Here is a 14813-nt window from a genome sequence, read left to right as displayed (position 1 = left end):
GTGCATGATAGTTTTTGTAGCTGTTACAGGTTGAATTGTGTCCTAAAGGTATGTTGAAGTCCTAGCCTCTGATATCTGTGAATGTGATCTCATCTGAGAATCTGGTCTTTGCAGATGCAATCAAATTAAGACAAGGTCATTAGGGTGCATCCTAATCTAATATGACTGGTGTCCTTTTGAGAAGAGAAAGACACCATGTTAGGACACAGATGCACAAGGACACTGGAATGTGAAGATAGAGACAGAGCTTGGAGTGATGTATATGAAAACTAAGAAATGTCTGAAGACACCAAAAAATTGGAAGAAGCAAGAAAGGATTGTCTCCCAGAGACTGCAGAGGGAGGTTGGCCTTGCCAACGCCTTGATTTTAGACTTCTGAACTCTGATTTCTAGAGTGACTGCCCAGCTTGTGATACCTTGTTATAGTAGCTTTGGCAAACTATGCCTAGGACAGCCCGGGTGGCTCAGCAGTTTAGCGTGAGCCACCTTCGGCCCAGGGTGTGACCCTGGAGACCCGAGATCGAGTCCCACATAGGGCTCCCTGCATGGAGCCTGCTTCTCCCTCTACCTGTGTCTCTGCCTCTCTCTCTCTCTCTGTGTGTCTCTCATGAATAAATAAATAAAATCTTAAAAACAAAAACAAAAACTATGCCTAATGCCCAAACCGGAAACCATCAAAATGCTCCTTCACAACTAAAAGGATAAACAGTGTTCTGTTTTTACTGTAGAATACTATACAGCTAAAAGAAAAACAAGCAATTTGTGCACAAAAAGCCATTGATCAATCTCAAAAACATTATGGAAGGGAAGGGGATTCCTCACGGTGACCATGAGCAAACTTTATAAGCCTTTAGTTTGCAATTTAATAATCTGAAAAATGGAAGGCTGTTATTTGATAATCTGTAAAGTGTCACCAACTATAATATTGTATACATCAAGGACCATGTCCTAGATAAAAACTTACAATTTAAATTCAGCCTGTGATGGTTGAATTACTATTGTAGTAACAACCTATTAGAGATGGGAATAGATCTTTTTCCTTAATTGTGTTGGGTAGAAAAGAATGAGAAGTAGCTCATTGCAGTGAAGAAGGACTAGATCAGACATAAAGCTAAATACAGTGAAACAATTTAATGTAATTTTTTTTCCAGTTAAAATTAAATTCGTCCTAAGGAGCACAATTACCACTTCTCCTGACATTATCCCAAACAATAAAATAAAACAAAATGTGATAGTAATTTTAAAAACCTGCAAGTTATATAAAATTATTAAAGAATGAAAACTGTCAGTTACTATTTGTTATGTAGCTAGCCATTACTATTGCACTGCATTTCATTTTTAACTATTAGAGATGACAGTTGTGCTGCTTTATTTTTTCATGGAAGAATTTGATACAAAAAAAAAATTTGATACATGTACTTTTTTTTTCTAAAAAGTCTGCCAAAGACTTTTATTGTATGCAGCATTTCACATTTTTTACCTATTTTTAACAGATTTTTATTTACACATCTTGTTAAAAACTTACAAAAGTTAAAAATTATTATGTATTTACCATGGCATGTGCTTAGAGTAGCACATGGTAGGTACTCATAAATAATTTGTAGAAATAGTGAATCAAATTATTCATAATAGGGCGACGTAATGGCAAATAAGTTTCTGTCTTCGAGTATCTCAAAAAAAGTAGAGAAAGGACATAGGCATAATTGCTTAATACAGAATAGTTAAAATATGAATATTGCGGGGTTGTTTGTAGTCTTTAGACATACAAATGAAAATTGAATGGACTCCTAAGTAAATTGTTACTTAGTAACAATTGGTCACAAAGCTTATAACCTATTATAGAGTTCCAACTCTATTTCAATTGTTTAATATACAGTATTTTCCCTCTGAGTGGGTTGAACTCACTATAATTATTCCATCCTTAGTCCTAAAACACTTTTTCCCTTAAAATAAAATCATTATTCACTACCGTTCTTTCTTAAAAAAAAAAAAAAAAAAGGCAATTTGTATCTTGGGTGCAAGTATATCTGTGAAAAAGACATTTTAGCCTTTAACAGATGGACTTATTTCAAGTCATTGATTTCGGGATGTTAAAGAAAGCAGCAGAAAAGTCTTCTTGGTAATTTTTATTGAAAAGACTCCTATTAAAGATGGGAGGCATGGCAATAAATAACAGTAACCTTTGTGTAGTACAGCTTTAGGCGGTATTAAGGCCAAAAACTTCTCATGGGATTGAAGACAATTTTAGTGCTAATTACCCCTTTTTCTATATGAAATGTTAACTGTCGAAGAATTAATGGAACAAATCCTTTCAACTAATCTAATGTTTCAAGAGTTATGTCATCCTTAAATGTCTCCGTTGTTCAACGGTAATCAGTACATTCGCACCTCCTGTTAAGGCCTTGGGTCTGTTTCTTTTACACTCAAACTGTCAGACCTGCATGTGGAACTGCATTTTTTCTCCTCCTTGTATTTCTTAAGGGGTGCTCATCCAAGGGCACAATCTCATGTTAATATGTTACTCAAGTTTGAGATTTGACTGACACAGCATTATAAAGCAGCTTGATCTTTCGACTCGCTTACAGAGCCATCAATCCTTGCACAAATGGACATTGAGATGAGACATCCAGACAAGCGTGGAAAATGGCACCTTGTCCCTGTCACAGCTGCAGTGAGTAGAGAGCCCTGAGAAAGTCTGCAGTCCTAGGTTATTCCCCTGAGCATGAGAGCTCTGCATCTGAGGCCAACCAAACCACAGTGTTGTTTAGAATCAGAAAAATCAGGTAATTTTCTTGCCTTTTTTCTTTCTTTTCTTTTCTTTTTTCTTTTCTTTTTTTTTTTTTTTTTTTTAATACTGGAGGCTGCTGTTTGCTACCATGATGAATGCTATCATTTGTCAAAAAATTAGTTTAAGTTGGAAGACTAAGCCTTAAGATCTCCTCAGCAATTTAAACTTCACTGAACAATACACATCAGACAGTTTGGGAAAATACAGAACAATTCCACATTGTTACTAGTGTAGGGTAAGCCAAGCAATTCTAAATTTATCAAATTATTTGAAATGGTTTCCCACATTTATTCTGATTTAAAGAGAAAAGAGACCATACTTCTGTATTATAAAGCACAAATTGAAGTCAAATGATAGGAAAATATGCTATTTGAAAATTATATAAATGAGAATTTTAAGTCTCACAACTTGCATTAGCAAAATGAGCTGGAGAACACAGTTTACCTCCTAGCTTACAAGATTGTCGGGCCTTCTTAGTACCATGAAATACAGAGACTGGTTCAGAGATTTGTAGGAACAGAAAGTAGAGTTTGTTATTGCATCTGTTTTGATCTGGTTTCCATATTTAACTCACCCTGTTTTCTTCACAGGAGGCAAATATAGAAATCAAAATGCTAACTTACCAGTTTCATATGGAAACTAGACCAACAATAAAAAAGTCCCTGGTCACTAAAAAGAAAAAATCTAGATGGAAGTAAACTATAAAGTAGTTGCTTTGGAGAAAATATAATCCAGCTAGGGAGAATTAGTTGGGTCCTTTTAATGGCAATTGTCATCTCTTCAAATAGTTCTCTACTAGAGGGGTATGCTCGGCCATCATGCTAGAAATGCATAATACGCCTTCATCCCTCAGCAATGATGCTGACAAACTAATTTTTCTCTGACTCATATTTTCTTTAGCTACACACAGAATACTTCCTTCTGTATCTTGATTCCTTATTAAATTTAATATCATTTTAAAATTACAGTTTGATTTTAAAATTTGATAAAATATCAGATTTGAAAGTTTTGCTCTTTCTGCTTTTCATCTTGAAAATAACTCACATCTTGGGTAAGTTCCACTAATAACCTATCTAGTCCTTTCACAATAGATATAATTGATTACAACTATTTCTCAAAAAGTGGAACATGGACCAGGTGTTGAAAATTACATGAGGTTTTTTTTAAGATTCCTCACCTTCCCTCAATCATATTGAAAGTCTTGTTTCTGGGAGTAGGACCTAAAAAACAGTTTTTCATGAGCTCCCGAAACTATTACTCTGGATTCTAATGTTTGAGAGCCACTGGCCTGGAATATGTTTGTGGCCTAAACTTTAAAGGAAGTGAAATATGTTTGGCCTTTCCAACAATATCAAGTCACCAAACTCATATATTACATGTGATAGCCTGCTCCTAAATGTTTGCCACAAGAGAAGGTATGGAAAGAAATATTTTATAAAGTTTAAAAAGGTTTGGAAAGAAATAGTTTATAAAGTTTAAATTGTTATGCACAGAATTACTATCCAACTTCTTTGTCATTAAGTTCCTTTCAATATCAAATGCATCATCATGATGACATTAGCATAATGAAAGGCTTAGGGAAATCCTGGCAGATTGCTCTGGATGTTAGTGAGGAGAAAGGCCCTTTGAATGTATTTTCAAGGATAGAATGGAAGTATTCTTGGCACTAATTGACAAATGATGCATCACCTTCCCTATCAGGCAAATATCATCTGGAGTCTTTGGTTTTCTAATTTGCTATTTGGTTGTGTTTTATTTTTGCATCCAGAAGAAGAAATTGACAAGTATACAAAAAGGAAAAAAAAAAAAAAAAGCATAGAGAAATGATTTGTAAGACGTCTTCAAGAAAGTCCAAACCCGGTGTTAGAGAAGATGGCAGAGGAATAGGGTCTTCACCTCACCTGGCCCCACCAACTCACCTAGATACCTTGATGCCTTCCAAACCATCCTGAACCCCTTCGAATCTGACCTGAGATTTAAGGAGAGAACAGCTGGGATGCTACAGAGAGAAGGGTTTTTGTTTCTAATAAGGTAGGAAAGGGAAAACAAATTAAAAAGAATCCAGTGGGGGAGGCCCCCGCGGGGACCTGGGCTAAGGCCGCGGCCAGAGCCTCCGGACAGGAGAGCCCAGCCGCGGAGGAGCGGGAGCATCAAAGCCCTCACCGGGTTCTTCCCCCTGGAAAGGCCTCAGCAGGGAAGCCGGGGAGAACCGCAGGAGGGGCGGGGGGGCCTCCAGGCTCCCGGGGTCACCAGGAGAGGGGGGGCGCCCGGGGGAGAGCGCCCCACACCGGGGCCGGGCTCGGTAAAGGGCTGGAGCTCCCCGGCGGGGCCTCGGGGAGAAGCCGGTGGGTCAGGGGGGGCTCCGGGGGAGGGAGGGGGCTGCACCTGCTGCCTTCGGGGGCCCCGGACCAGAGCGCAATCCCAGCAGCGCAGGCCCCGGATCTCAGGGTGCCGGGGACACAGCTCAGGATCATGCGGTCCCCGGGACAGGTGGAGGCCGGGAGGGCACAGGACCGTGAGGAGCTCCTGCCGCCCCATGCCCCCAGCTGTGCAGGTCAGCGCCCCCCTCCCCAGGAGCATCCAGGCCCCTGTGGACTGGGATCTGCGGGAGTTACTGCGGGAGTGGACTCCAGGGCTGGGGAGCTGGCCGCAGCCAGTGGGGTTGTTCCTCCTGGTGTCACCCTGTGCCTGGGAGGGGCGGGGCCGCAGGGGACAGAGGCCTCCCAGGGTCAACAGCTCCCACTGAGCCTGGCACCGGCAGGGAGCGGAGCATCTCCCCCAGGTGCACACACCTGAGAGCACAGCAGCCCCTCCCCCAGAAGACCAGCTGGAAGGACAGGGGAAGAGCAAGTTCTTGACCAAACAGTGCTGGAAAGCTCCAGGGGAAGTCGAGGGATTTACAGTCTATAGAACTAGAGGGGACCCCTCCTATTTTTTTTCTTCCTTTTTCCAGTACAACTCGTTTTTTATATCAGACTGTAAATTTCCAATTTGTTTTCTCCTTTCTCACCTTAACTCCAATATTTTACCAGCTCTTCATTTTTAAGATTCTTCCTTTTTGACTTTCACATTTCTACAATTACAAGTCCTAGGTATATTCTCCACTTCTAGATTGCCTTCAACAATTCAACTTAATTTTCGGAGATATACAGGTATGTTTTTTTGTTTTGTGTTTTTTGTTTTCTCTGCCTCACTTTATTGGCAGAAGTCAATACCTTTTAACACATGACCAGCATGCACCCAGACCAAGTGGTATACCATGCTGGTTCATTTTGTGAGATTCCTCATTCCCATTCCACCTCCCTCTTTTATCTCGTTTATGTTTTGGTAATCAATGTTGGGACATTCTACTAGTATTTCTGGTTTGTATAAATTTGGGACTGAGCATCTTCTCACATACAGAACTTAATATACACTGAACCAAGAGGATCAACCTCTAGGACCCCTCAGATAGACTACATTCTCCCTCCACTACAACTTCATTACCATCACCATCTCCCATTCCCCCTCTCTTTTATTTTTCTTATCTTTTTTTTTTTCTCTTCTTCTTTGGGATTCTTGGCCTTTTAATTTTTACTACTTTGTTTTAAAATTTGTTTTTCAATTTGAGTAGTCCTTTTTTTTCTTTAAATTTCTTTCTGATCTTTCTTTTCTTTTCTTTTTTTTTTTTTTTCTGATCTTTGTTTTCAATTTCTGGTCTCTGACCTCATCAGAATCATCTATGGTGAAATTTACTTAGGTCGTAGTTGATACTCTTGAGTCAGCCTGCTCATACAGCCACTCTGCACTGAGCAAAATGACTAGAAGGAAGGACTCACCACAAAAGAAAGAATTAAAAACAGTACTCTCTGCCAGAGTTACAGAATTTTGATTACAATTCGATGTCAGAAAGCCAATTCAGAAGCACAATTATAAAGCTACTGGTGGCTCTGTAAAAAAGCATAAAGGAATCAAGAGACTTCATGACTGCAGAATTTAGATCTAATCAGGCCAAAATTAAAAATCAGTTAAATGAGATGCAATCCAAACTGGAGGTTCTAACGATGAGGGTTAATGAGGTAGAAGAAAGAGTGAGTGACATAGAAGACAAGCTGATGGCAAGGACGGAAGCTGAGGAAAAAAGAGACACACAATTAAAAGACCTTGAGGAAAGGTTAAGGGAAATAAATGATAGCCTCAGAAGGAAAAATCTGCTTATAATTGGGGTTCCAGAGAGCACCGAGAGGGACAGAGGGCCAGAAAGCATATTTGAACAAATCATAGCTGAGAACTTCCCTAATTTGGGGAGGGAAACAGGCATTCAGATCCAGGAGATGGAGATATCCCCCCCCAAAATCAATAAAAACCATTCAACATCCCAACATTTAATAGTGAAACTCACAAATTTTAAAGATGGCAAAATCCTTAAAGCAGTGAGAGACAAGAGATCCATAACTTATATGGGGGGAAATATTAGATTAACAGCAGACCTCTCCACAGGGACCTGGCAGGCCAGAAAGGGCTGGCAGGATATATTCAGGGTCCTAAATGAGAAGAACATGCAGCCAAGAATGCTTTATCCAGCAAGGCTCTCATTCAGAATAGAAGGAGAGATAAAGAGCTTCCAAGATAGGCAGAAACTGAAAGAATATGTGACCACCAAACCAGCTCTGCAAGAAATATTAAGGGGAACCCTGTAAAAGAAAGAGGAAGCCCAATTAAATAATCCACACAAACAAGGACTGAATATGTATTACAATGACACTATATTCATATCTTTCAATAGTAACTCTGAACATGAATGGACTAGATGATTCCAAAAGGACACAGGGTTTCAGACTGTATAAAAAAGCAGGACCCATCTATTTATTGTCTATAAGAGACTCATTTTAGACAGAAGGACACCTCCAGCCTGAAAATAAAAGGTTTGGAAAACCATTTACCATTCAAATGGTCCTCAAAAGAAAGCTGGGGTACCAATCCTCATATGAGATAAATTAAATTTTATCCCAAAGACTGTAGTAAGAGATGAAGAGGGACACTATATCATAATTAAAAGGTCTATCCAACAAGAGGACCTAACAATCATGAATATTTATGCCCCTAATGTGGGAGCTGCCAAGTATATCAATTAATAACCAAAGTAAAGACATACTTAGATAATAATACACTAATAGTAGGGGACTTCAACATGGCACTTTCTGCAAATGACAGATCTTCTAAGCACAACATCTCCAAAGAAACAAGAGCTTTAAATGATACACTGGACCAGATGGATTTCACAGATATATACAGAACTTTGCATCCAAATGCAACTGAATACACATTCTTCTCAAGTGCACATGCAACTTTCTCCAGAATAGACCACATACTGGGTCACAAATCAGGTCTCAACTGATACCAAAAGATTGGGATTGTCCCCTGCATAGTTTCAGACCATAATGCTTTGAAACTAGAACTCAATCACAAGAAGAAATTTGGAAGAAACTCAAACACATGGAGGCTAAAGAACATCCTGCTAAAAGATGAATGGGTCAATCAGGAAATTAGAGAAGAATTAAAAAGATTCATGAAACTAATGAGAATGAAGATACAACCCTTCAAAATCTTTGGGATACAACACAAGCAGTCCTAAGAGGGAAATACATTGCAATACAAGCATCCCTGAAAAAGTTGGAAAAAATTCAAATACACAAGCTAACCTCTCACCTAAAAGAACTGGAGAAAGAACAGCAAATAAACCCTACACCAAGCAGAAGAAGAGAGTTAATAAAGATTTGAGCAGAACTCAATGAAATAGAGACCAGAAGAACTGTGGAACAGATCAACAAAACCAGGAGTTGGTTCTTTGAAAGAATTAATAAGATAAATGAACCATTAGCCAGCCTTATTAAAAAGAAGAGAGAAAAGACTCAAATTAATAAAATCATGAATGAAAAAGGAGAGATCACCACCAATACCAAGGAAATACATTCGAATTTTAAAACTCACTATGAGCAGCTATATGCCAATAAATTAGGCAATCTAGAAGAAATGGACGCATTTCTGGAAAACCACAAACTACCAAAACTGGAACAGGAAGAAATAGAAAACCTGAACAGACCGATAACCAGGGGGAAATTGAGGCAGTCATCAAAAACCTCCCAAGACACAAGAGTCCAGGGCCAGATGGCTTCCCAGGGGAATTCTATCAAACGTTTAAAGAAGAAACAATACCTATTCTACAAAAGTTGTTTGGAAAGATAGAAAGAGATGAAATACTTCCAAACTCGTTCTATGAGGCAATCATCACCTTAATTCCAAAACCAGATAAAGACCCCACCAAAAAGGAGAGAATTATAGACCAATATCCCTGATGAACATGGGTGCAACAATTCTCAACAAGATCCTAGCCAATAGGATCCAACATTACATTAAGAAGATTATTCACCATGACCAAGTGGGATTTATCCCCGGATGCAAGGCTGGTTCAACACTCGTAAAGCAATCAATGTGATAGATCATATCAACAAGAGAAAAAACAAGAACCATATGATCCTCTCAATAGATGCAGAGAAAGCATTTGACAAAATACAGCCTCCATTCCTGATCAAAACTCTTCAGCGTGTAGGGATAGAGGGAACATTCCTCAACATCTTAAAAGCCATCCTCAAAAAACCCACAGCAAATATCGTTCTCAATGGGGAAACACTGGGAGACTTTCCCCTAAGATCAGGAACACGACAGGGATGTCCACTCTCACCACTGCTATTCAACACAGTGCTAGAAGTCCTAGCCTCAGCAATCAGGCAACCAAAAGAAATACAATGCATTCAAATTGGCAAAGAAGAAGTCAAACTCTCCCTCTTCGCAGATGACATGATACTGTACCTAGAAAACCCAAAAGACTCCACCCCAAGATTTGTTAGAACTCATACAGCAATTCAGCAGTGTGGCAGGATACAAAATCAATGCCCAGAAATCAGTGGCATTTCTATACACTAACAATGAGACTGAAGAAAGAGAAATTAAGGAGTCAATCCCATTTACAATTGCAACCAGAAGCATAAGATACTTAGGAATAATCCTAACCAAAGAGGTAAAGGATCTATACCCTAAAAACTACAGAATACTTCTGAAAGAAATTGAGGGAGACCCAAAGAGATGGAAAAATATTCCATGCTCATAGACTTGAAGAATTAATATTGTGAAAGTGTCAATGCTACCCAGGGCCATTTACACATTTAATGCAATCCCTATCAAAATACCATGGACTTTCTTCATAGATTTGAAACAAATCATCTTAAGATTTGTGTGGAATCAGAAAAGACCCCAAATAGCCAGGGGAATTTTAAAAAAGAAAACCATATCTGGGGGCATCACAATGCCAGATTTCAGGTTGTACTACAAAGCTGTGGTCATCAAGACAGTGTGGTACTGGCACAAAAACAGACACATAGATCAATGGAACAGAATAGAGAACCCAGAAATGGGCCCTCAACTCTATGGCCAACTAATATTCAACCAAGCAGGAAAGACTATCCACTGGAAAAAGGACAGTCTCTTCAATAAATGGTGCTGGGAAAATTGGAGAGCCACATGCAGAAGAATGGAACTAGACCTTTCTCTTATACCAGACACAAAGATAAACTCAAAATGGATGAAAGATCTAAATGTGAGACAAGAATCTATCCAAATCCTAGAGGAGAACACAGGCAACACCCTTTTTCAACTTGGCCACAGCAACTTCTTTCAAGATCATCTATGAAGGCAAGGGAAACAAAAGCAAAAATGAACTATTGGGACTTAATCAGGTTAAAAGCTTCTGCCCAGCAAAAGAAACAGTCAACAAAACTAAAAGACAACCTACAGAATGGGAGAAGATATTTGCAAATGACGTATCAGATAAAGGGCTAGTATCCAAGACCTATAAAGAACTTACTAAACTCAACAGCAAAGAAATAAACAATCCAATCATGAAATGGGCAAAAGACATGAAGAGAAATCTCACAGAGGAAGACATAGACATGGCCAACATGCACATGAGAAAATGCTCTGCATCACTCGCCATCAGGGAAATACAAATCAAAACCACAATGAGATACCACCTGACACCAGTGAGAATGGGGCAAATTAACAAGGCAGGAAACAACAAATGTTGGAGAGGATGCGGAGAAAAGGGAACCCTCTTACACTGTTGGTGGGAATGTGAACTGGTGCAGCCTCTCTGGAAAACTGTGTGGAGGTTCCTCAAAGAGTTAAAAATATACCTGCCCTACGACCCAGCAATTGCACTGCTGGGGATTTACCCCAAAGATACAGATGCAATGAAATGCCGGGACACCTGCACCCCAATGCTCATAGCAGCAGTGTCCACAATAGCCAAACTGTGGAAGGAGCCTCGATGTCCATCGAAAGATGAATGGATAAAGAAGATGTGGTTTATGTATACAATGGAATATTACTCAGCCATTAGATATGATGAATATCCACCATTTACTTTGACATGGATTGAACTGGAGTGTGTTATGTTGAGTGAAGTAAGTCAATCAGAGAAGGACAAACATTATGTGGTCTCATTCATCTGGGGAATATAAAAAATAGTGAAAGGGATTAAAGGGGAAAGGAGAGAAAATGAGTGGGAAATATCAGAGAGGGAGACAGAACATTAGAGATTCCTAAGTCTGGGAAACAAACAAGGGGTAGTGGAAAGGGAGGTGGGTGGGGGGATGGGGTGACTGGGTGATGGGCACTGGGGGGGCACTTGACGGGACGAGCACTGGGTGTTATCCTATATGTTGGCGAATCGAACTCCAATAAAAAATAAACAAAAAAAAATCTTCAAATGATGACTTACATATGCTTGAAAATCAACAAACATCTTCTATTAAGAAATGTTTTAGCTTTAAAATAATGTTTTAGCTTTTAGCACAATATTAAATATAACCTTTAATGGTTCTTTCAACTTTTCTTCTCCCTGCTTCCTTTTACCCTGAACTTGATACAGAGGTGTGTTTGATACAGAGGAATATTTCTGTTACCTTGTCACTAGACTTTCCACGTTCTAATTAATGCCGGTCCTGCCTTCCAACTGCTCAGATTGAATGTTCCTCTTTCTCAAAGGCTTCCTGGATGCCTTTTCTATGCATCTTATAAATGTGTAGGCACTTTTCTTCCTATGACACCAGCATTTTCTGCACGGCTTAACAGTTATTTGTACAAGTACCTTAGCTCCCTCTGTTGAGTACCGGTACTGCTTCAGGGGGTAGAAAATGGTTCCTTCACTCTCACTCCACATGCAATGACTACCAGACTACTTACTGCAATACCTGCACCTTTCAGGTGTACAATAATTTCTTAGTGTAGTAAGGAATGATTCAATAAAGGAATAAAAAGTGGGACTACTCAAAACCTGCTTAGAACCTTTCCTGGTGAACAACTCGACTTAAAAAAAATGAATGAAATTCAGTATTTTAAGGAGTATGTGTAAATGCATTCTACTTGTTTTCATACCTTCTACCTGGAATGTAACCTTCTTCACATTCTGTGTGTATACAGAACTCAGAGTAGCTACAGATTTTAAAGACAGCAATGTCCCGATACATCTGCTTTCCTCAAAATTTCCCTTCAAATGAGATCTTTATAAAATTTAATATAAACTAGATCCTCAATGGATCATATAACAGGAATATAATCAGGAAATACAATTTTCACATAACTTTAACATAAAGGCTTCGTGTGTGTCTTTGTGTGTCTAAGATCCATAGATCACACAGCACTGGGATCTAGTGATGCACCTAAATGACATTATTTTTAATGAGATTTCAGGAACGAATGAAAGTTATTACTGAGTAAGTGCAGTTTGCAATTTACTAAGGAAGGAAATACTTCATTGCTTTTTAGACTGGTTCTACAAATCAGTTTTAGACCTACTTGTGTCTTTTTCTCATACTTACTGTATGGCCACTTCTTTCTGCAGAATTTCATTTTCTTAATAGTTCCAGTGTTGTTGTTGTTGTTTTTAAGATTTATTTATTTATTTTAGAGAGAGAGGGCAAGTGCAAGGGGGGTGGGCAGGGGTAGAGGGAAAGGAAGAGAAGCAGGGAGCCTGCCACAGGGGTTGATCCCAGGACCCTTAGATCATGACCTAAGCTGAAATCAAGAGTCAGAGGCTTAATCAACTGAGCCCCCCAGGCGCCCCAAATCCCAGCATTTTTTTCACCTGAGTTTATTCCTCATATGTTAGTTTTATCTGTTATCTTGCTTCAGTTTGCTACCTAACTGCTGCTTTTTTTTTTTTCCCCCTAACTGATGCTTTGATCCATGTTATTTCACACATATCTCCAATCTATCCTGGTCAGGAAACTGATAGCCAAACGTGAACTTGGACTCTTTCTCTTGTTACCCAGAGCCTTGACACCATAATGCAAGGATATTAATCTAAGCCTCGTCCCTTCTCACCTGAAAGAGAGAATCCACATTTGGATTACTATGCATATAAGAGCATATAATTACCATTAACTGAATGCCAGTTCTGAATGTCTCACAGCTGCCATAGGCACTGGGTTACAAAATGAGCAAAACTCATACAAAGGTCACTCTATTGGAACTTAGAGTCTACTTTGGAGAAAGTAGACAAAAGAACTAATACATAAGTAAAATATTAATTTTCATAAATCACATGGAGAACATAGAATATAGTCCATGGTTTGGGAAGGTGATATGAGATATGAGAAAATTTGGAAAAGCCTCATCTACAAACCATTGAGCTGAGAGGGCCAAGTCATGTTGATATCTGAAGGAAGAGGTGTCAGGTGGTTGAGGCAGCAAATTCAAACAGAGAAGACAATGGCTTCTCTTTTCAGAGAATCCACCATGTCCTGGCTGAGCCCCTGAAGTAATGTTGCTTGTTGATCTCACTAATGCTCTCCTTATGAGTTTCATATTTAACTTTGACTTGAATTATTATTATTCTTGAGTGCATCAATGTTTGTCTCTCACCTTGGTGATCTGTTGGAAGATAAGAGTTTTCTGCTTTGTAAGGATACTAATGGTTTTTGTTTTGAAGTGCTGTAAAACTAGTCTAGGTGTTCTTCAATACATTAAAAAGTATTTAAATTCTCTATGTAGACTTCTAGATGACAATATTGTTATAGATGCGCAGTTCCTGCCTGGGACATATTCATTCCATTCCCATAATCTGAGTGTCCACGTTTTGCATAATCCTAAACTCTGTTCAGCATGGGGCTTGTGGTTCCTACTCCCAGGTACACCAAATATAGCTGCAGGAAATGCAGAATGCCACATGCACCAGCACGTTTCATTTTATACTTAGTAGTTGTGTGCATAATAAACACATAGATTTAACAAATTCAAGGGCTGCTTCCAATAGCCCATGTTGCTAAAATCTTTCTTCCTTTTACTTAATTTTTAAAAAATTAACTCTATGCCCAATGTGGGGCTTGAACTCAGGACCCCAAGACCAAATGTTGCATGGTTACTGAGTGAGCCATCCAGGCAACTCAAAATTCAATTGATTTTAGAGCTTATGTAATTATAATTTATGGAAATGTGTGTGATCAGATTATATGGAAAGTGACAGGTGAATTCGGTTTTGATTTAAAGATTATTAATAATATTTCAAGTTAGCTAAATCTTATGATTTTGTTTCCTAATAAGTAAAACTAAGATAATGTTGTTTAACTCACAAGATTGTTAGGAGGAATATAAATTATATATTTAAGAGTGTTTGTTGTGGCTGTTAGCAAAAGCTAATTATTCAATGATGTCAATACTTTTTCCTTTTAAAAAAATGCTAACTCAAGATTTATGTATAGCAAATGCAAAGAGTTCTGTGATCTGATTCCTGAACCAATGTATATAGCAATCATTTTTGTAAAAACATTCTCATAGCTGTGATTATGTATAAGTAACGAATGGGCAGATGAAACCTTTTTGGTTCTCTTACTTATATAAGAAGAAAAGTGTTTAAATATAGTAAGACTGTTGTTTTTTCATTCATTTCTAGGTTTTACTCTTAGCACATTAAAAATCATAATTATATAGT

The 14813-nt window shown here is 38.7% G+C and overlaps 1 long non-coding RNA gene across 1 annotated transcript in view; it reads left to right on the top strand.

The window, feature by feature from the left end:
* Positions 1-2594: 2594 nt before the first annotated feature.
* Positions 2595-14813, top strand: part of LOC140611898 (uncharacterized) — a 128907-nt gene continuing 116688 nt past the window's right edge. Inside the window, exon 1 of the long non-coding RNA XR_012013230.1 lies at positions 2595-2783. This is a non-coding gene — a long non-coding RNA (uncharacterized lncRNA). The remainder of the gene's footprint in view (positions 2784-14813) is intronic.

Source organism: Canis lupus, chromosome 1, assembly GCF_048164855.1.
Source record: "Canis lupus baileyi chromosome 1, mCanLup2.hap1, whole genome shotgun sequence".
Lineage (NCBI taxonomy): Eukaryota > Metazoa > Chordata > Mammalia > Carnivora > Canidae > Canis > Canis lupus.
Note: the sequence above shows the minus strand (reverse complement) of the source record. Positions and strands in the feature narration are given on the sequence as shown.